This window comes from Manis javanica, chromosome 1, assembly GCF_040802235.1.
Source record: "Manis javanica isolate MJ-LG chromosome 1, MJ_LKY, whole genome shotgun sequence".
In the NCBI taxonomy this organism is placed as follows: Eukaryota; Metazoa; Chordata; class Mammalia; order Pholidota; family Manidae; genus Manis; species Manis javanica.
In genome coordinates this window covers 44,837,286-44,859,198 of record NC_133156.1, presented here as the reverse complement: position 1 = coordinate 44,859,198, position 21,913 = coordinate 44,837,286, and the positions used below count along the sequence as shown (strand labels likewise).

Genomic DNA, 21,913 nt, shown 5'->3' with positions numbered 1-21,913 from the left:
ACAAACCAAAAATCGGTATGAAACTTAAGTCTCCCGCCTCCCTAACTCCACACCTCTACTCAGTTAACGCCTGTCAATTCTACTTGTAAATATCTCTTACATTCATCTATCTGTAAGTCCCTTCTCTCATTACTCTAGCTCTGATCACAACACTCTTTCACCTGAACTACCCCAAAAGCCTCCTAATGACCTCTCAGTATTTACTCTTGGCACCTCAAATCACGTTTGTAAACTATGTAGAAAGGGTTACTTATATATGCAATTCTGATCTTGTTGTATAGCTTATAAGTACCTACATGATTGGGCCTGATTACATTTCCCACACTGTGCCTTGAGATTTACCTTCAAAACTCACTGATGTTTTTACACTTCCTCCATAAAAAACAATCCTTCTTCTTTTCTGTAGCTATTTCTTACCCATTCTTCAGACATCAACTTTTACATCACATCTTTGGAGAAGTTGCTCCTGACCCCTTCCACTAGATTAGATGTTTTACCTGTTTAACCCTGTAGCTCATACTATACCATAATATTGCCCATGTAATTTTCTTTCTCCCATGCCAGTCCAAATGTTCCTGTAAATCAGAGACCATTTTTATTGTGATTGCTGTTGAAACACTAGCTCCTATCAAGGTGCCTGGAAGACAGCAACTCATCACTGAATATTTGTTGAATAAATCTTACTAATGCTGAACACTGAAAGGTTACTGTCAAGTACTGCTAACCCTTCTCCTTATCTCACACACCTCAGATTTCAAGACTTACTGTTTACAATGATACTGTAAGTTCCTTGATGGGTTTAGGGTTCTGCTTTAAATGTATTTAAAAACCCACATAAGGTTCAGACAGCACTAATCTTACTTCACTGAACTCCTGGTCAGTTACACTGGTTCCTATCATTTCCCAAACTCAAATTCTGCTAAATTCGTCAAGCTGACATTGAAGACCTTAGCAACAAACCATGTACCATTGTACCATGTTTTGAACATTCTTTCTAAAACACATATTTTTGTGGTTTTTTAGCATATTTTCAAGTATTTTCCCTTCTCATTTGCCGCTAGCCCGCCCCTTCCCTTCTGTCCTCTCCTCTCCCCACCTCTGGACTCTGCTTACTCTGTTGCCACAATCTTGAGTGTCCCTTGAAATCTCATCCTATCTTCAAAGGACCACTTCAATTTTCCATCCCTTGATTTAAGAACATATTCAACTCTTCTCTGTTCCATGAACAGCACCAGGTGCTGAAAAAACAAAATTAAGTAACAGACTATACCATGCAAGAGCTTGCATGCTGTAGGATGTGGGTGGCTGGTATTTAAGTACATAGTTTCAATATAATGTGATAATGTACTTTAGAGAGTGCTGAAGCAGCATATAGAAGGGAACACCTTCTGAATTGAGCATGGGATGTAGAAGAATGGGAGAAGTTATTAAGAAAAATTATTGTATCTCTTTTCTCTGGATTCCTATAATAAAATACCATGTCACATTCATTCCAGCACTTTCTGTGACTAACCTAAATTGAGCACACCCATTATCTCATTTAACTCTCATTACAACTATCTGAGTTAGAATGACATAAATACTATTATGGTAAGGATTTTTTAGCTGAGAAAACAGACTTACAGACGCTGGGTCAGTACCCAAACTCTTAACCACTATGCTGCAAAGCCTCAGTCATCAGTGGGTAATACAAAATATACTCGCAGCTGGGGCAGGGGTATATGTGTCACATGATTCCTAGGACAGAACTAGGCACACAGTAAATTGTTTGCAAGCACTTTTTATCTCTTATGTATTTGGGCCAAGAGCAATCTGTAGTATCAGGTTTGGGGGCAGAAATAAAATCCATAGCTGCTAACCCTCCAGTCTCCAATATGTTCACACACATCAGACCAAGATTTTTTTTCTGTCTTGTTGTACATTTATTTGTTTTGTTTGAATTGAGGTTGGGCATGTGTTTACTTAACGGAGGAAAGTCTCTAGGAAAGAAGAAAGAAAGAATACCACAGAACCTGCTCCTATAGGAAATAGGCCCAGATCTGAGAATTAGTCATCATTTTCCCAATCCTATTAGAAAAAGAATTTCCCTCGTGCATTTCTCAGTGTAGATACTGAGGCAGTGAGGACAGCCTGCAGATTCCTGCATCCTCTGTGCACAGCAACCAGGCAAGGTATGTCCAGCTGCCCTTCTGATACTCTCCTCACTGTTCGCATGAAAGAAAAGCTTGAAATAAAATTTACACTTTGCTCTCAGCAAGAACTAATACTTATCAAATGCCCCGGTCAAACACAATAAAATCATACTGTGTAAGGAAATTGCTTTTGTAATTGATTTACTAGTTTCATAGAGGAAAAAGCATTTCAGTAGCATTTTCATTAAATTGCTTGTCTACAACAACCAAAAAATATCTAGTTTTCAGTTTTTAAAGTCCCAGCGTCTTTGTCATTTGGATTAAAAAAAAATAGTAATAGAATAAGGAGAAACAGTAAACCAAATGGAGCACTGGCTGGTAAATAAAAGACCTACACATATCCTTCACTGCAGAAAAGCATAGAATGAGAGACTATAGGAAAGACAGCGTTTTTGTTTTTGTTCTCTTAGGTTGAAAGACAGAAAAATAAATTGAGAAAGGAGGAGCCTGATTTTGTTTATATTAAAATATGACTTAATCCCCTCCCCTGAGCCTCAAAGGAGGGCCCAGGAGGCAAAGAACAAATCCAGCTGCTCAGATTCAGCTCCTCGGGACTCTATATGTCACTAGAAGCCTAGCAATGAGCCCCAACAAAAGCTCTTATCAGTTAAAATATACTTGGTTCAAAAGAGATCAAGGTAATGAACTGAATCCAAGTGTCCTATTGGTGAAATTACTTGATATAAAACTAAACCACTGAACCTTTGGCTGAAAATCTGCATGTAGTCATTTCCATATTAAATTGTAAGCACCCTAAGGACAAAGTCTGTGGGGATGTGCACGGCTGTGTCCCTATGGCCAGGTATATATTGAGGCTCAAAATTAACAAATGCCTTTTGAATAAATAAATGAGTTTTAATTTCTCACTAAATCAAATAAAAAATGTCACTGAATGAATGTCAAAATAGTATTTTTCACCATTAACTTGCAGGGTGAAAATCTTCCCAGGCTCCTACTTGATCTCAGGTTTTAGGGTGCATCAAAGGAAGCGAAAGAGATTTGGGGGTCTGAACAGAAACGTGGGAGTAGTAGGAAAAAAAAGCTACAGGAAGTAGAAAAATGTCACTTGGCACAATCAGATCAAAACTTTGAGTTCCAAATCTCAAATGGCAATATTTCCTTACTTATAAATACAAATACCATTTTATTAAACTGTGACTATACTTGATGGGCACTGCAAGAAACTAGGCAATGCAAAAAATTTTCCTTTGGACAAACTAGAGCATTCTGGGAAACCCACTTGACATGCTGACATAAATTGAGGGCATTAAGCTGCCCAAAAATATTTAGAGGCCTGCTATTTGCTAAGCACTGTGCCAGGTGCTGTGGATTCAACAAGGAGCTTGCAATGCACATCTGAGTTTCTCTTAGGGTCCTGGACAAACTTATTAATCTGATATATAGACACTCTCCCCAGGAGAAAACAAAAAGAAGCACATTCAAACATGTAATGCTTTACATGCAATTTCAGGGATGTTGTAGGTCCTCCAAAGCCAAATCACATACCCTGGGTATACATATACACAGTAATTCTACTGATTCCATTATCCTCTGCCTAACATGCTGCTGTATTTTGCCTTTTTTGCATTTAAATTAAATTCAGGTTATGTTCTGAACCTCTTGATTGGAACAGGTTACAAACAGAGGCTTGCAAAGGGAGGGCAAGACGGCAAGTGATCTCAACGCCTTTCTAATCTTAGAGAGCTTTCTGAAGTAGTTCATATGAAATTAAGTAAGTCATTTTAACATAGTTTTTAGAAACCCTCCCTAACTTGATTAATCAACTTAGAGCACTTTTCTATTTCAAAGGTTTTACTCATTAACTGTAATTTTTGCATTTTCAATATGTAGATAACAAGCCAGACATGATGCAGAATCTTTAAGAAAAATCAAGCCAAAGTATTTAATTCCATGTAGAAAGTGCATACAAGGTTGACATTTAAAATATTTGTTTGCACAAAAAACACTTTGTTTTTTTTTTTTAATTAATTATCCTGTTCTCGCTTGCTTTATGTATTATAATTCATGGATTACTGTAATTCATAATTGAATAATATGTAGATGTCACCTAGAGATGCTAAACCAATTCTCCTACTTGGAATTGCCTGTCTAAATAAGAATGACACTAACTTTAGCATTTTCTCCCTGATTAGAGACATTATAGATTTGCAGTCGCCTCCATGTAATATAAATCAATAAAGAATAATTTTCCAGGCATTAAATCAATTGTCAGTTCACAGGCCCTAATAACCCTGTGCAGGATTTATTGAAAAAATGAATGGCAGCCTTGTTAGGAGATGTACAGCATGTTTTATAAGGACATAATAGTGTATACCCTGGACTATTACATTCACTACAGCGAGGAATCCAACACGCATAACCCTTTCCCTTCCATGGAACACACACTCAACTGGGTTTTCCAATGACAAAATGAAAAACTTAAAAGATGATAAAACGATAAATAACACATCATGGAGTGGGAGGCATGTCCATCTTGAGGACACCATACCCCTTTACTGGAACTTCCTGCACTTTGGGTGTGGTAGACCTGAAAGCTAATATTCTAAATCTTTGCGATTCAATAGGTTATTCACTAGTCATATTGGGTTTTTGAGTTCCTGTGACATGGCTAGTCCAAATTGAGATGTGATAAATGTGTAAAATACACATCAGATTTCAACACAAAACAAAAAAATTATCACTAATAATTTTATATTGACTATAAGTTGAAATGCCAATAATTTGGTTATATATTAAGTGAAATATATTATTAAAATTAATTTAAACTTTATCTTTTTATATGACTACTAGAAAATTTTAAAGTACATACGTGGGTCACATACCATTTCTATCATACAATACTGTTCTACAGAATAAAGTGGCTCAGGTGACTGAAAAATTACATCACAGTCAGCCAACAACGAACCAGCAAATTCTCAGACAACCAGATAGTTAAGTAAGAAAATGACAAAATAAGACTCCACTTCTTAAAAATGAACAATATGTGGGTCCTCTGAGGAGGTGGGGAGAAGACAATGGTTGGATGTTCATGGGTGGGAAGGGAGGTCCCATGTGTCAAAAGGTAAATATTAGTATTTAAAATACTTGGCAAATGAAAGGGGAGGGAGAAAGGAAGAAATGCCAGACCTGCTAATGGCTACATAACCAGATTTCACCTAATGAGAAGTCTGAGTAAGCCCAGAAAAGTTAGACTCCTGTCCTACAAAGACATTTTAAATTTATGTTAAAATTATCTTTGGTTCAATACTTAGAAGCAGTCTCATTTATTATTAGGTGCCCAGAGTCTTGCACAGGACCTGATTCTGAAAAACAATAAATACTTGCTAAATGAAAGAATGAATAAAATGACTAAATAGTAAAAAAGACCTAATCTGACTAAAGCACAATTCAAATGCAAAAAAAACCAAGAAGTATATTAATTTTTCTACTGCACTAAAGTAGAAATACTCATGGAACAGACTGGGAAGATTGGAACTCTAGACAATGAAGAAGGAACTACTGGCAAAAGGTGGATAAAGATGTAGAGATAAAGATTTAGACATAAGAGTAACAAAATTTAAAATGCATACTAGCATTAGTGAATCCTAAATAGGAGAAGGTAAACAAGGAATGTGAGATGTGAAAAGTAACAGATAGGGTCTAGGACAATTTCAACCATTCTGTGACTGGGTGAGGAGAGTAATAGCTTTTTAAATCTCAAATTTTGAATTGTATAATGAAACTTTGGAATTAATTCTAAAATTTCAGCAGTCTTAATACCAGCGATATAAGGGAAAATCAAAGGATGCAACCAACCATTCCCAAATCCTCAGGAAGTCCTCTGACAGGTTTAACATCAAGGAGGAAATGTAAACTTCAGCGCCTCACAATCAGGGATGATGTTGCTCCCAGGGGATGTTTGGCAATGTCTAAGGATATTTGGGGTTGTCACTTCTGGGGAGTATCACTAGCATCAAGTGGGTAAAACCAAAGAGGCTGCTACACACGCAACCATGCCCAACATAGCACTCCAAACCCCCTGGTGCAAAATGGCAACAGCACAGTGTTAAGAAACCTTGATCTAGAATAATACAGAAATTCTACTGACAGAAGCCAAAGAGGGTGGGGCAAGAAAATACCAAGAATTTCAAAGTGGTGCACTGATAGCACAAAATAGCTCATAAAAGTTTAGGCTTAAAAAAATGAAATAACACCTGGATTCATCATTCAGAGCTGGCTCTCCTCTCTCAATATCACTTCAGAAGTTTTGTTAGACTTCTGCTTAAGAAATCATCATCTCTAAGAAAATGGGAAATACAATTCAAATTTATATGGGAGACGTATATGCATTTTATGCAGAGAAAGTAAAAATTATTCTTTACTCTATTATGAATAAAAAGACTTGTCATAAATTTAGACCAGTTCATTTCTTTATGCTTAACAAAGCCTGCACACAAGCTCCTGAAATGAAAATAGATAGAAAACATAACCATTAAAATATTTACCCTTCCAAGTAACCTAAAGTAGTAAGAAATATAGGCTTAATTAATTATCAGATTTTCAGCTTGTACATGAATTTACAGTCCTACTGTACCTGAAAAAGAGAGAACCCATTTAATACCAAATTTACATCTGTGCTTTAAAAATACCTTCCTTTGGGCTGCAAACTATAATAAAGTATTCTACATCACCGTGAGGTTTACTACTTTAGTATGAGGTAAAATGTGCTTTACAGATATACTCATGACTTAAAATAATTGCAACTATCAGAAACTAATAGCCAGAAACATTTGTCTTTTACCTTCAAACATCCTCGTCAAATTCAGTTAAAATACTGTCCAAATCAGCACAAGAGCTTCCTTCTACAGTGAGGTATTAGAAACAATCATCATTTTTTAAAAGAATTCCGCTATTATGTTATGTTTGATGTGTTACTCTAAGTAAAAGATTTTTATTTTGATAAGACTCCATTAAGAACATACTTCAGTACCAGTGGTGATATTTTCAAGGACCCAAGGCTGGAAAGCAAATACGTATGTGTGCAGTGGGGGAGGGGAAGCTGACGGATAAGCTCTTTAGAGTATATCCCTATAATGGTTTCCTATGGCTGCTATAACCAAGTTCCACAAACTATGTGGCTTAAAAAACAGAAATTTATTCTTTCATATTTATGGAGGCTAGAAATCTGAAATCAAGGCATCAGTAAGGCTTGTTCCTTCTTCAGGAGTAATCTGTCCCATGCCTCTGGACTAACTTCCGGTGGCTGTCAGCAATCCTTGGCTTGTAGCAGTATTTAACTCCAGTATCTGTCTCCACCTTTACATGGCCTTCCTTACATCTCTACCTCCGCTGTGCTTGTGTGGCTCTCTGTGTGTTCTCTGCTTTTATATGGGCAATGGCCATTGGACTTAGGGCCCGCTGTAATTCCAAAATGACTTCATCTCTACATCCTTAACTATAGCTGCAAACCTATTCACAAATAAGGTCACATTCTGAGGCTCCTGAGTGGACACAGTCAACCCACTACACTCACCATTCTTATTTATGGCCAACTATTTTGTTTAAATAAAGGTCTGACTCTGTGTCTCCCTCTCTCATTTTCCTTATGGCACCACACCTAAAATTATATATAGATAACCCTTTCCAAGAACACATTGTCTCATCTATAAAATGACATTGGCATTAACAGGTGTCAATGAAAGAATCCAAAATGATTTGAAATAAAGGGGTCAATGTACCAGCTTGGGCTTTTTCAAAAACTTTCTAGAAATGTTACATAAGTGATTTAACTTCTTAGTGTCTGTGTTATCAAGAAGATAAAATGAATTAGCCATAATATAACATACTTGGAGTTTGATCCTGGCCCTCGCACTGAACAGACCTTACACAAATTACCCAACTTTCCTTAATTTCAGATCTTTTGTTTGTAAAACCAGAATATTTTAATGATAAAATAAAAACTCTGCATACAAGTATGCCTACCACAGTAGATCCAGTGGTTAGCCAGATGACAAGTTTGGTTTGGCCAGTACAATGGGCTTTATCTTGTTTAAATTTAAATGACCTTCATCAGAGAAAGCATTCTCTAGTTTGCCAATTTACCACTCTCCACTGCCTCAAACTGGATTTATCTGTCCTGAAGCCTTTGAGTGTGTTACTACAATGTAGATACATAGCAATATATTTTATTATTCAAAATTATATCAGATGCTACCTGCCAAAATATAGATCATGCAATCAGGAACAGGGAACTTACTAGCTAGAGAGAGAGCTAATTCCATTTTGTAAAGTAACTCCATTTTGTGGTAAATTCTTCCTTCTATCTCTGTAAGTTTTATTGACTGACCTTAGCTTTTACACCTAAAACAATAGTAAACAAATCTAACCCTGCATCTAGTCACCTGTCATTCATTTACATGAATACATCTATTTTGACTCCCCAGAATATTAGATCATTTCTATGACAACATTCAAAGGCATAATTGTAAATTACAATAAGTATAGATCATTAAATCATTCCTCTCACTGTTATCAAAAAACTGCCCAAAGAAATTTTAATTCCATGATATTATATTCCAAGTTTATAAATAATTAGTTCTCCTTTAGTTTTTTGACTTTGTGAGATATGATGGGAAAACCACAATTAGTCACTCCCAATGTTTATAGGAAAAAGGATAGGAACATACCCTTGTGCAAATCTAAAAAAGGCTCTCTTTGTCTACTTTTCTTGGGCCCACATGTCATAGAATCAGATTCGTGGGCAATTTTCCTTCTTAGAAAAACAATTTTTAAACCAGTCTTAACATTTGTATTTAGCAATAAGATATAAGCTTTCCCCGAACTCTGTTACCCTCCGACTACCTTTCTAGCTCCTGGATCCTTATAAAAAAGCTTGAAGTTTGGAGGTGTACACTGAAAATGCTAACTTAAAACTGCTAACCAATGGTCATACATCAGGAGTCTGGTGAATCTCACAGGGCCTCTGAGTCAGCCCTGATAGTCCTAGTATTCAGAATGCATGAGAAAGAAATACCAATCACCTTGGACTGCAACTTCCCATGCAAAGGCTGTAACTGCCAAGTGACCAGATGTCAATAGGGTCAGCTCTCTGCAATGACTATAGGAATTCTATGGGGTCTGGAATACAGACATACTTACTTATCTAGCTAACAGCAAAATAAACTACTGTCACCAAGCCCTTGATATTTAGGCCCTGTAGAAGCTAATTCTCTTTCAAAATATGGCAATCCAAAGTGCCCTACACATTAACGATCAGTGATAAGAAAACAAGGGTGCCATTGCCAGTAATTCCCAAAGTATGTCGTGTTTACATATCTTTTCTATTTCCCCATCCTAACACAATGCTAAACTTACCAAATAATCCTTTGATTAATGAAGTGGTTGTATTCAAATCTTCTAAAGCAAAAAACTATGAAGTTAGTTGGATTGTCCTGCTATATCAACAACAAATTTAGAAAAAAGATTCTACTATGCCAAGGGTTTTTTTTAAATTAATTTTTTTAACTACATAAACACTACAGGTGCATTATATACAGGAGGAAAAGAATGATAAAAATAACAATAATAGTAATCAATCTCAACCATCAGAGATAACAGCTGGTGAAATTTTGGATTTTGCATCATATACTTTAGATAACCAAAGACTTATGACTAAAATGACTATCGTGACCAAAGACTTTAGTAGGCAAGACATACAGAGGATTTTTAGGGCAGTGCACCTGCTCTGTATAATATTACAGTGCTGGATTCATGTCCTCATAAATTTGTCTAAATCCATAGAATTTGCAATTCTAGGAGTAAACCCTAATGTAAACTTCCTATTCAGGGTAATAATGTGTCACTATAGGTTCATCAATTGTAACACATGTACCTCTCTGGTGGGGGATGTTAATAATGGAGAGAAGAGGTCATGTATTTGTGGGGGCAGAGAGCATATAGGAAATCTCCATAAGCTCTTCTCAATATAAGCAAAATAAGGACTTTTTCAGGCATTCAACAGTTGAAAGAATTCATCACCAGTGAATGGTCACTAAAAGAAATGTTAAAGGAAATCCTTTAGGCATAAATACTGGTAAATGAAACCAGGTGGAAATATTAATCTATACAAATGAATGAAAACATCAAATATGGTAGCTAACTGGGTAAATATGTAATCTCTTATTATTATTTATATATAAACAATAATTGAAGGCCTAAGTAAAAATAATAACTACCAATGTAGTGTGGGGTTCATTATATACTTACAAGTAAAAATATAACAAAATATATCACAAAGCCTGGGAGTCAAAAATGGAATTATGCTATTGCAAATTTCCTCTATTATATGTGAAGCATAATATCACTTTTAGGTGTACTGTGATGAGTTAAATACAGATACCATAAGTCCTAAAGCAGCCATTAAAATAACAAAGCAAAGACTCATAGCTAATAAGTCAACAAAGAAGACAAGAAGGAATCATAAATACAACCCAATTATTACAAAAGAAGGCAGGACAAAAGGGGGGAGGAAACAAGGACCAGTTGGGAAAATAACAATATGATATATTAAAGCTTTATCAACAATCATATAAAATATATATATGTTCTAAATACCCCAATTAAAATGCAAATTTTATCAGATAGGATACAAAAGCAAAATTCAATTACATGCTTCTTTTGGAAGTGTACTTCAAAAATAAAGATGCTAATAGGTTAAAAGCAATGATAAAAAAAAGATATGTCATGGTAACACTGATCAAAAGAAAGATGGAGTGACTCTGCAATACTGGACTAAATTAAGACCAGAGGAAAGACTATTACCTAGGATAAACAAATTTACTTCAAAAAGATAAAGAGGTGAATTCATCAGGAGACCTATGTGCTAAATAATTTTGCACTTAATAAGAGAGCTTCAAACCATATTTTTAAAAAAACTACATTGTAAGGAGAAATAGTCAAATCCACAGTCACAGTTGGAGATTTCAATACTCTCTTTAAATAATTAATAGAACAAATATGTAGAAAATCAGGATATAGAAGACTTAAAAAATACTATCGTCAACTGAACATAATTGGTACTTAGAGAGCACTCCACCCAACTATATTAGAATACATATTTTTTCAAGTGCACAAGAAACATTTACCTATATATCACCTTCTACATCATAAAACACAAATTTACAATTATCCAAGTCATACAAAATATGTTCCATGACTATAATTGTGTTAACTGGAAACCAGTAAGAGAAAGGTCTCTGGAAAAACTTCAAATATTTTGAAACAAAATAGCATACTTTAAAATATCCTGTCAGTCAAAGAAAAACATTCAAATTTGAAATTTGAAAGTATTTTGAAATGGATGAAAATGAAATGACCACATATCAAAATTTCCATGTTACCTCTAAAACATTACTTATGGGAAAATCTAAAGCACTAAAAAGAATGGCACCAAGTCAAACACTTCAGATATCACGTTCAAATATATGAAAAAAGCAAAAGAAACCAGAAAATAAATGCAAAAATATTCAATATAATATTAGATATCCAATCTCACAATATATAAAAATAATCAGGAGACCAAATGCAATACTGCTTCAATGTACATATTTCAATCAATGTAATCTTCCATATTAAGAGTATAAAGAAGGAAAAACCACAGGATCTTATCAAATGATACAGAAACATGATTTGACAAAATCTAACATTCACTCCTAATAAAAATTCTCAGAACTAGGAATAATGGGCCCTTCTTCCACATATGGAAGGGCAACTACAAATAACCTGCAGCTAACATTATGCTTAATGGTAAAAGACCAACTGCTGTCCTCCTCAAAGAGGAATAAGACAAAGATGTCCACTGTCACTATTTCTATTCAATATTGTATTAGAGGTTCTAGCAATGCAATCAGGGAAGGAAAATAAATAAAAGCATTAAGATTAGAAAGCAGCAAGTAAAATTCTTTATTCACAGTTAACATGACTGTCTATATAAAAAATCCAATAGAATCCACAAAAAGTTACCAGAACTAATAAATGAGTTCATTAAGGTGCAGGATAAAAGACTATTAAAACACAACTATATTTCTATATTCTATCAACAAATAATCAGAAATTGAAATTATAAAAAATACACAAAAAATTTTAAAAATTTTACAATAGCACAAAAATAATGAAATATTTAAGGGTAAATCTGACCAAAAGTGTAAAAGATCTGCTCATATCTTTACACAATTTCAGTACAGTACAGGAAGCCTTAGCTAGAGCAATTAGGGAAGAAAAAGAAACAAAAGGAATCCAAATTGGAAAACAAGAAGTAAAACTGTATTTGCAGAGAACCTGATAGTATATATAGAAAACTTAAGAGTCCACCAAAAAACCTATTAGAACTAATAAGTACAGTAAAGTTGCAAGACATACAATTAATATTCAAAAATCAGTTGTGCTTTTACTTAGCAATAAAAATAGTGAACTACAGGTAAACACTATTACATGGATGAATCTTAAAACAATTATACTAAGTTAAAGAAATGAGAAAGAACACATACTATACGATTTCATTTACACAAAATGGTAAAGAATGCAAATCTATACTGACAGAAAACAGATTAGTGGCTTCCTTTGGTGGGGGGGATAGAAAGGGGCCAGAAAACCTATAAAGGGGAATGAGGAAGCTTTTGAAGGTGATGAACATTGTCATTATCTGGATTTTGGTGAAGACCTCGGTGGTATATACATATGCCCAAATGTATCAAACTTCGCACTTTAAATATGTGTAGCTAATTTATGTCAATTATACCTTAATAAAGCTGTTTTTAAAAATTAAGCCAAAAGCAAATAGAAAGAAGTTCCTAGGGAAAGTTAATTTTACAAAAAGTATTATAAGCAACTTCTGGGAATTATCCAGAATTAGATTAAAATGCAATAATAATTTTTTTCAATAGTTAAGAATGTTGAAAGGTTATAGTTCACTTATGTTTACTTTTAAAGATTACTCTATTAGAAAAATGTGCTGAATCCAATTAGGGCTTCAGAAGTCCAATTGTATTAATAAAAAACTCATTTTTTTTTAATGAGCATCTGGTTTTACAACCTAACAATTATCTACTCTTGGCTTCTGCTCACTAGCATACATTTCATAAATTTCATAGTACTTTGGAAATACATTTCTAATTTATGTTCTTCACTTTTGAGATTTATTGAGTATTTTGTATAAGGGGAAATCTGAAGTATAAGCACTGCAATTTTGTAATATGTATTATACTTTAGGTAGCATAAGTAATTCAATTTACATGTTTAAAACAGTCATTCACTGTAAACTAAACACAAACAAATCTCATTTCTCATTACATTTCTGTATTTTATATATACAGAGAAGTGGGAATGCAATGCACAGGAAATACTCCCAAAGGTAAAATTTAGCTCTCATAAATGCCAGGTACTTAATACATATTCTTTATATGAAATATTGAAAGCTAGAGTCTATAGGGTATATTCAGTGGTATAAAATGTATTTCCTCTCCTCAAGGGGTTTATAATCTAATAGAGGAAATAAGGTTAACATATAGTAACAAAACCAATAAGAGAACAGATAAAAATGAGTAATGCAATTAAAAGTAATCTCTATGAGTTCTGAGAAACCAAAGTGATTTGGAAAGGTTTCCAGCTGATGATGAGACAGAAGCTTTCCACGTCATAGCATAACTGCCTATTTACTTGTTAGATTCCCCATTATTAAATGAGGTCCTTGAAAGCAGAGATCTTGTTATGAGCTGAGCACTAAAGACACAGATGCCTGCACATAACATTCACTCAGTAAACAGTTGATGGATAATGTATAAAAAACAGAATAAACTTTAAAGTATTTAGGCATGTAGGATTTGAATACACAAATAAGAACATTCAAATTTTGGCAGAACTAGTAGTGTTAAGCACAAGCACATGGTGGAAAAAGGAGGCATGACTTAACAAGAATGCAGAGTAATGTACCTGAAGGGTAGATACAAGTGTAACAGTCAAATGAGACAGAACTGTACTGCTTAGTACACCTCCAGTTGAGATCAGAATTAATAATACCAATTAGGGGGCTAAATAATGCACATATGATTCAAAGAATATCTAACAGGGTACAGACAGTACAAACGCAAACTGGTTATAACCCAACATCCACTAGAAAAGAAGAACTGTGCTTACTTCAGCAGCACATATTAAAATTACAGTTATAAAGAGAAGATTAGAATAGCCCCTCAACAAGGAACAACATGAAAGTTCACGAAGCATTCCATGTTTTATAAAAAAGAACTGCCACCATGTGTTGGCTGAGTTGAGAGGGAGCATAATAAGGTGTGGAGAGTCAAGGATGACTAGTCCTTCAACTTTGGGTAACAGAAAATAGAGTGGTCCATTTTCAACAGAGGATGGAGGATTAATTTTGATAGGAAAATTATGAGTTATCTTTTAATATTAAACTTAGATTTTTGAACATCAAATAAGAAATTTCAAGTAGAAATTGAGGTTTTAACACAGACCATTGAAAAGATCAGAATTAAATGTATTTTTCTTACAAAAAACATAAATCAAAGCTTTTGACTAAATCCACAAGAGCCCATCTGAGCTGTAGTAAATATCCATAATATTGAAGAAAACCAGAAAGAAGAGAAAAAGGCCAATGGGAAAAGGACGAAACACTCAGATGGGGCATGACTAAAGAGGCTAAAGAACAGTTATATGACAGAGACCGTAATAGTGGAAATACTATCGAAGGTTAAGAAGGACTTGATCAACATGGACTGTAAGTCAGGGGTGAACATCTGATTCCTAATTTTAAAGGAGAACAAATGTGAGGAATTTGACACAGCATAATATGTAGATAGTGCTGCCTCAGGAAGTGTGAATATAAAAGAAAATAGTAGTCAGTGGTAATAGTAGACTAAAACAAGGAATTTTGTGTTTGTGTGTAAGACCAGGAGGGGGAAAGAAGTAGCAAAGGAGTGGGAACTGGTGCACATTTTAAACACAAGAAAATATACTAATAATCAGAGTAAAATAATCTAATTGAAAGACTGCATATAACCAGAGGTTGACTTTTAAAAGTATTTCAACATCTCTTTAAATCCACTGAGTCCTAAGGTAGCCACCAACCACATGTGCTATTTAAATTAACTGACTTAAATCAAGATTAAAAATTCAATTCCTCAATCACACCAGCTATTTCAAGTGCATATTCACACATGGCCAATGGCTACCAAATCAAACCATGCATGTTTAGAGAAGTTCCATAATTTCATTAATTTCTATTGGACTGCATTGCTCTAAAATATGGCCTTCTGCATGTATATAAATTAACTACTAATTTTCCTGAAATGTGTTTATATTATAATGGAATAATGTATTAGCCTCTTTAGTCCTTCTCCAGAGTAAGCACAAGCATGTGCACATGTACACACAGAAGCTTTTTACTATGAAAGACATATATCCAGAACAGAATTCAACTTGTACAGAACTGTAGGCATTGATTACAAATCCCTAGAAATAATATATAACTGGTGAATGTCTTCTTTTTTAGTTGTTTTCCCAGACACATCAATACGTCAAGCATTTTCAATAAACACATTTCACAGATGGGTTTCACAGATGGGCAGACTAAGGCCTAATGGGAGGAACAATCATCAGGAACAGTTATGGGAAGTGTCAGATCCCCCAGTGTTTTTCTGAGGATTCTCTTCTCAACAGCCAGACCTCAGTAGGCTCTCTCCACATGTACTTCCAGAGATGACGTTTCCTTTGATTTCTCTGACAGGTGTCAAAAACCTCACCCACAGGCTATGTCAACTGCTGGCTAAGAAATCAACCATGGACAGATATCTCCTACTAGATGTGTATGTACTATGTATGTAGGTGATCATTTCATCTGGTACAATTCTCCACTGCACTAATATGGCATACAAGTATACTTGAATAACCACTTTATATTGCTTTTCTGCCAAGAAGCCAAATGAAAACTCTTCAAAAAAGCATCTTTCTTCAGTCCCCCTATCTATTCACTACAAATGCCATTACTCATATTTTTTTGCATGTGTTTAATATAGCTGTATTCATAAAGAGTACAGAGTGGACTCCAGCAAATCATCAAAATAGACCTGAAGAATAGGAGGGCATACATTTTAAAGGGATAGGAAGGATGGTAAACAGAGCAGAAGTAAGAATAATTCCACATTCCCAACCTTCCACAGTTGAAGATTAAATTTTTCTGGCATACGACTCTGAGTAAATTTCTGTATGGCATTTTAGGAATTTGTGAGCATAAAGATGATCAATGGTACTTGATAAATTTGAATTATGTTTCTTGATGATTTTTTTATACTTTCTCCTTTTTGTCCATTGTGTTGGCATTACTGCACCCAGCCAGATAAAATGAGCTGCAGCTAATAAGAAAAGGGAACAAGCTTTACAATTCCCTGGAATTATTTTTTTTCTTTCTTTTTTTTTTGTTTGAGAGGGCATCTCTCATATTTATTGATCAAATGGTTGTTAACAACAATAAAATTCTGTATACGGGACTCAATGCACAATCATTAATCAACCCCAAGCCTAATTCTCAACTGTCTCCAATCTTCTGCAGGATAATGAACAAGTTCTTAGATGCTGAACAAATTCTTACATAGTGAATAAGTTCTTACATGGTGAACAGTGCAAGGGCAGTCATCACAGAAACTTTTGGTTTTGATCACACATTATGAACTATAAACAATCAGGTCAAATGTGAATATTCATTTGATTTTTATACTTGATTTATATGTGAATCCCACATTTCTCCCTTATTATTACTATTATTTTATTTTTATTTTTTTTAATAAAATGCTGAAGTGGTAGGTAGATGCAAGATAAAGGTCAATTCCCCGGAATTATTATCTGACTGGTCCATACTATTCTCACCAACACCTGTCCAATGACTCACATAATTATCCTAAAATTCTTAAGTACTTCCCAAGATCTCCCTTCCTTCATCCAAGAAACATGAAATTCAACATCCTCCAAGAAGTCTTTGATTCAGTCAGTGGGTTTAGAAAATTGATTTTTTTCACACCTATCCCCCACTTTCTACCATTTCCATTCAGATCACAGTTCAAATACTAACTCCACAATGAAATCTTGCTTGGACATCCCATGCCACCAACCATTACTAACTCACTGCCATGTCATCATAGTTAGTTTCACCATAGTACTTACCATTAGGAGACATTATCTTTATGTAGGTTTATAATATGTTTGTTTAATGTATGTCTTCCCTAAGTAGAATTTGAGTTTCTTGAGAGCAAGACTTTGTGCTTTGCTTACCACCCACTGTGACTGGCGCATTATATATAGTAAAAAATCCATTGAATGAAATCCAAATGAGCCTCTAGACCTAAATTTAGTGCACAGTAAGTTTGGGGAATAAAGGTACACAATAAATGACACCAAGAGGAAACAAGCAAATCAAGAATGTGGGAGCTAATACATAATAACTGACTTGAACTCTTGAATAGGTCAATGTCAGAGAAAAAGTAGAGGGATCATTTGAGGACAATTTAATATTTAACAACTTAAGGAATTGTTATTTTCTTGGGAATGATTATAGTACATTATTCCCAAGAAAATGGGAATGATTATAGTACATTATTCCCAAGAAAATGGGAATGATTATAAGTACATTATAGTAACTTAAGTAAATGTCCTATTCTTAAGCAATGCATGGTGAATTATTAATGGGTGAAATTTTTTAATATCTGCAACTTAATCTTTCAAATGGAATGGCAAAAAAAGGGTGTGTGCGTGTGTGTTAGAAGAAGAACAGATGATAAATCTTACAGGATATAACATAGGTATTTGCTGTACTTGTCTTGATGTATGTGCATGTTTTATTATGAACATTTTCAAAGTTTGGAAAAACAACACTTGAATAAATGGTTAGATGAAAGGTACTGAATTCCTATTGATTCTGGCCTTCCTAATACCTAATGCTCAGGATCCACTATTCCTCTAATTTTTCATGAAGAGAATGCTTATTTGTGCTTATTTAATAATCTAAGGCATCACTCTGTTGAGCATTAGTCATACGTGCTTTATAACATTTAGTTCAATAATAATCCTTTATATAATAAGAGCCCAGGGTCAGGGTTCATGCCAATTAATTCATTTCTAATGCTCATACTATAGTACCAAAGGAAAAAAAAGATTCATAAATTATTTGGGACAAATACATGTAGATCAACTACCCATTTAGGAAAGTCATTGATCTTGAGCATCTAGAGATCTTGAAACCATTCCTAGGAGAACTGGCCATGAAAAGGAAAGTAGCTAATATTGTGAAATAAAGCAAGTCTGGTTTATTTACCAAATGCTTACATTCCCACTTTTGCCAAACCTACCTCAACACTATGGATCATTGAAAAGGGCATTTTGCAGGGCCCAAAATGGCAAACTAATGAATTCCTCATTTCCTTTTACTTTCCCAGATTGCATACTAGAATAAAAGCTGCAAGTGGGAACATGTTTGACTATTTGTTCACACTGTCATATTATCAGTGCCTATAAAGAGGGCCTAGAACTTATTAGATACTCCATAAATATTTGTGGAATGAATTAATGACTTGAATTCTGATAGAACAATGGTTCTCCAACTTTAACCAAGAATCACCTGAAACACTCCTAAAACAGATTGCTGGACCTCACTTCCAGAATTTCTTATTCAGTATTTCTGTAGTGTAGCCCAAGAGTGCATTACTAATAAGCTATCCTGTAATGCTAATGTTACTGGCCTGAGGACCACATTTAAGAAGCACTACTGTAGGAAATGTCTCTTTGAACTTACCCCTTGTTTCAAATAGCTGCTGCTTCAGAAATACAGTATTGTGGGGTCCTTTTGTGTAAGATACTTAATGTACCTCACTGTTTATTTGACAAATAACCTTCTTATGGTATTATAGAAACATTTAAGCTTGAGTTTAGATTACTGAAAATTGACACTTTCCCATCAATCAAGACAAATATTTACCATAAGTATTTTTCTCCCTGCCAAGGGAAGCTAGAATTCCATATTAGCAGCTCAGCATACTACTCCTCCAGCTCATATTTGTGCATTTGGAAGATAGCTAGGAAACTATACACTATCTCTCTGCAGCACAATTGCTCTGTGAAGCATGTCTGCCCCCAGAGAAATCAGGTGCCTCATGTACTGCAGAAATTTATGTTAAAGAAAGTCTGTTATGAGAGGCAAATGTGTTACCCAAATTTATCTCCCAGAGACAACTTCAGAATCTGAAATTTTCTAACTTCTCCCCTTGTGAGTTGCTTGAAATTGCTGTTTTTCAAGTCAAGAACACCTGTTTAGTGTTTTTCTCTTCACCCTCCCTAGTAAATGGAGCCACTAGGAGAATGGCATCTGAAGGTCTTAATGAGTCAGAAACACAAAGTATTGACAGATTCCAGCACATTATACAACCCTTATCCCATCTCCCTAATGAGCTAAGATCAAAAAGGAAGAAAATAGTTGTGATATTGGGCTCTGGAGTTTGTTTTTCAACTGCTGCAAATGAGCCCAGAGTACCATTCTATCAGGTACAGTCAGAAGCAATTTGCACATTGCTATAATATAACATATAAAGACATGATTTTGGTAAGTGAACAACGAAAGATTTGATCTTTAGCGTCAGGCACCCTTCCAAATAACTTTCCATCTCAACTATATGAAACTCTAGAAATCAGAATTCCAATTGTGCCTTTACCAGAAGTCAGTTCTAATTACAAAGCAAAAAATAAACAATCAAAAATCCTGAGCCATTTATTGAATCTTATTCTGATTCAATGGTTATTGAGTGCCTTTTCTGTACAAAGTATGGATTTTGAGAACAGAAAGGGAAAATGCTAAATTTCACTGGGTGGGATTAGGAATCAGTAAAGACTTCAGGATAATACAACCTTTTTTCATCCAGTAAACTATTATAAAACACATACTTTATGATAGTCACTGATCTAGGTTCCCTATAAATATTTATTTGATGGTCACAGTCCCCATATGCCTCTGTAGGATTTTGGTCTAGTAATAGAGACAAACATGTCAGCAAGTAAATAGATATGTCAAAAAATGGGTGTGTTAATTATAAGTTTAAAAGACTTAACACTAGAAGAAATAAACAGAAGGCCCTCCATTCAACCAACATTTGCTGTGCAGTAAAGTCAGGTCCAGTAGCTTGAAGGACAGGTAGAATTTTGAGAATGGGGTAAGGAAATATTGAGGAAGGAAGGGAAGTGGTAGTCTGTGTAAAATTAGTAACATGAGAAAATATAAGGGATAGAAGATACAGGCCATCAAATAGAAGTGAGATCTTAGAAGGCTTTGAATTCCATAAGGAGAGAATGGGCTTTATTCTCTAGTACTGAGGTCTACACAAGGGGGTTTATAAATTAATTAAACCATTCAGGATAGGAAGAACAAGTTAATATACCTACTTACATTTCCTACCTAAAATTTTTAATGCAAAGATCAATGCAGCTTCTTACTTGACCAGTATGTTGGATGGAATTGAATTTTTAAAGGAATCTTGATACAGTGGGTCCCTTACCTCAGTCTTGCCCTCACTTGCAGTAGCTTCTAAAGATGCCCTGAAATGTTACTGATGTGGATAACTTTAATTAGTAGAGTTCTTATAGTACTTTATAATAAGATGAGGACTCATTGGGAATACCTTATCTACTACTCAGATGTTTGTCAGTCATTTCAAGGAAGAGTATTTAAAAGAGTTGTTAAGTTGTCAAACTAAAGATGAATTATAAATTTTTTTATTTCAGCTAAATAAATTCCAAATTTGCAGTCCTTTTCTATGATGATAATAGATTTAAAATATCATACATACCCTACCTATCCTTTCAAGTAAAATGTAAATATTTAAAATAACTAAGAAAGTACCTTATTTGGAGAATGAAAAAAAAGCTATGGAGAGAATATTTAGAATACCAATGTTTAGAAATTTTACTATTTCAAAATTTTTGATACCAAAATGACTTAAACATGTCACATATTTAAACAAATATATATCAACACATTTAAATTTGGAAATGGAATTTTCTAGTTTGTATCTGAATGTCCTAAATGAGTTTCAGATGGCTTAAAGCCATTTGTTAATATGAAAATATTTGATTCATTTTTAAGATTAATCTGCAAGAAAAAGTGTTAATAATAAAAAAGGTAGAAATTTATGTGTCAAATTTCAGCAAAATGAAACCACATTTTCACACAATTAGCAAAACAGATTGAAAAATGAGTATCATGACAGTGCAGTAAACATATATTCTCTCATATGTATAACATGAGGCAACTTTTTTTAGTTAACATCTATAACAAGTATCAGAATAATCTGGATGTAGTCCAAGATACTCAAAATAGTGTTAAACCAAGATTTTATAAAACGGTGCATTCCATCACATTTCTATCATTGATAATATTAGCAATAATTTTTACTGATAAATAGGGATTTTATACCATAAACAAAGTTTTAAAACTCCTTAAAATTTTGTTTATTTCACCAATGGCACACACTTTTGTTTATGTATGCTTAAGAGTTTATAAAATATTAGTACAACAGCACATGAATGAAAATTATAATTAAGTAAAACAATGTACACACAAGTTTGTATGGATAGGATGTATAATCAAAAGAGCTTGATGAGCAAGGCCTTATGGAAAA

The 21,913-nt window shown here is 34.3% G+C and overlaps 1 protein-coding gene and 1 non-coding gene across 2 annotated transcripts in view; one reads left to right on the top strand and one right to left on the bottom strand.

Annotated features, from left to right (window-relative positions):
- LOC140843441 (uncharacterized) overlaps positions 1-21,913 on the bottom strand; it is a 220,843-nt gene that overhangs the window by 95,346 nt on the left and 103,584 nt on the right. The gene's annotated exons all lie outside the window — the stretch shown is intronic.
- Positions 14,376-14,479, top strand: LOC118970145 (U6 spliceosomal RNA). Its single transcript, XR_005057954.2, has one exon. It is a non-coding gene; the product is annotated as a U6 spliceosomal RNA (small nuclear RNA).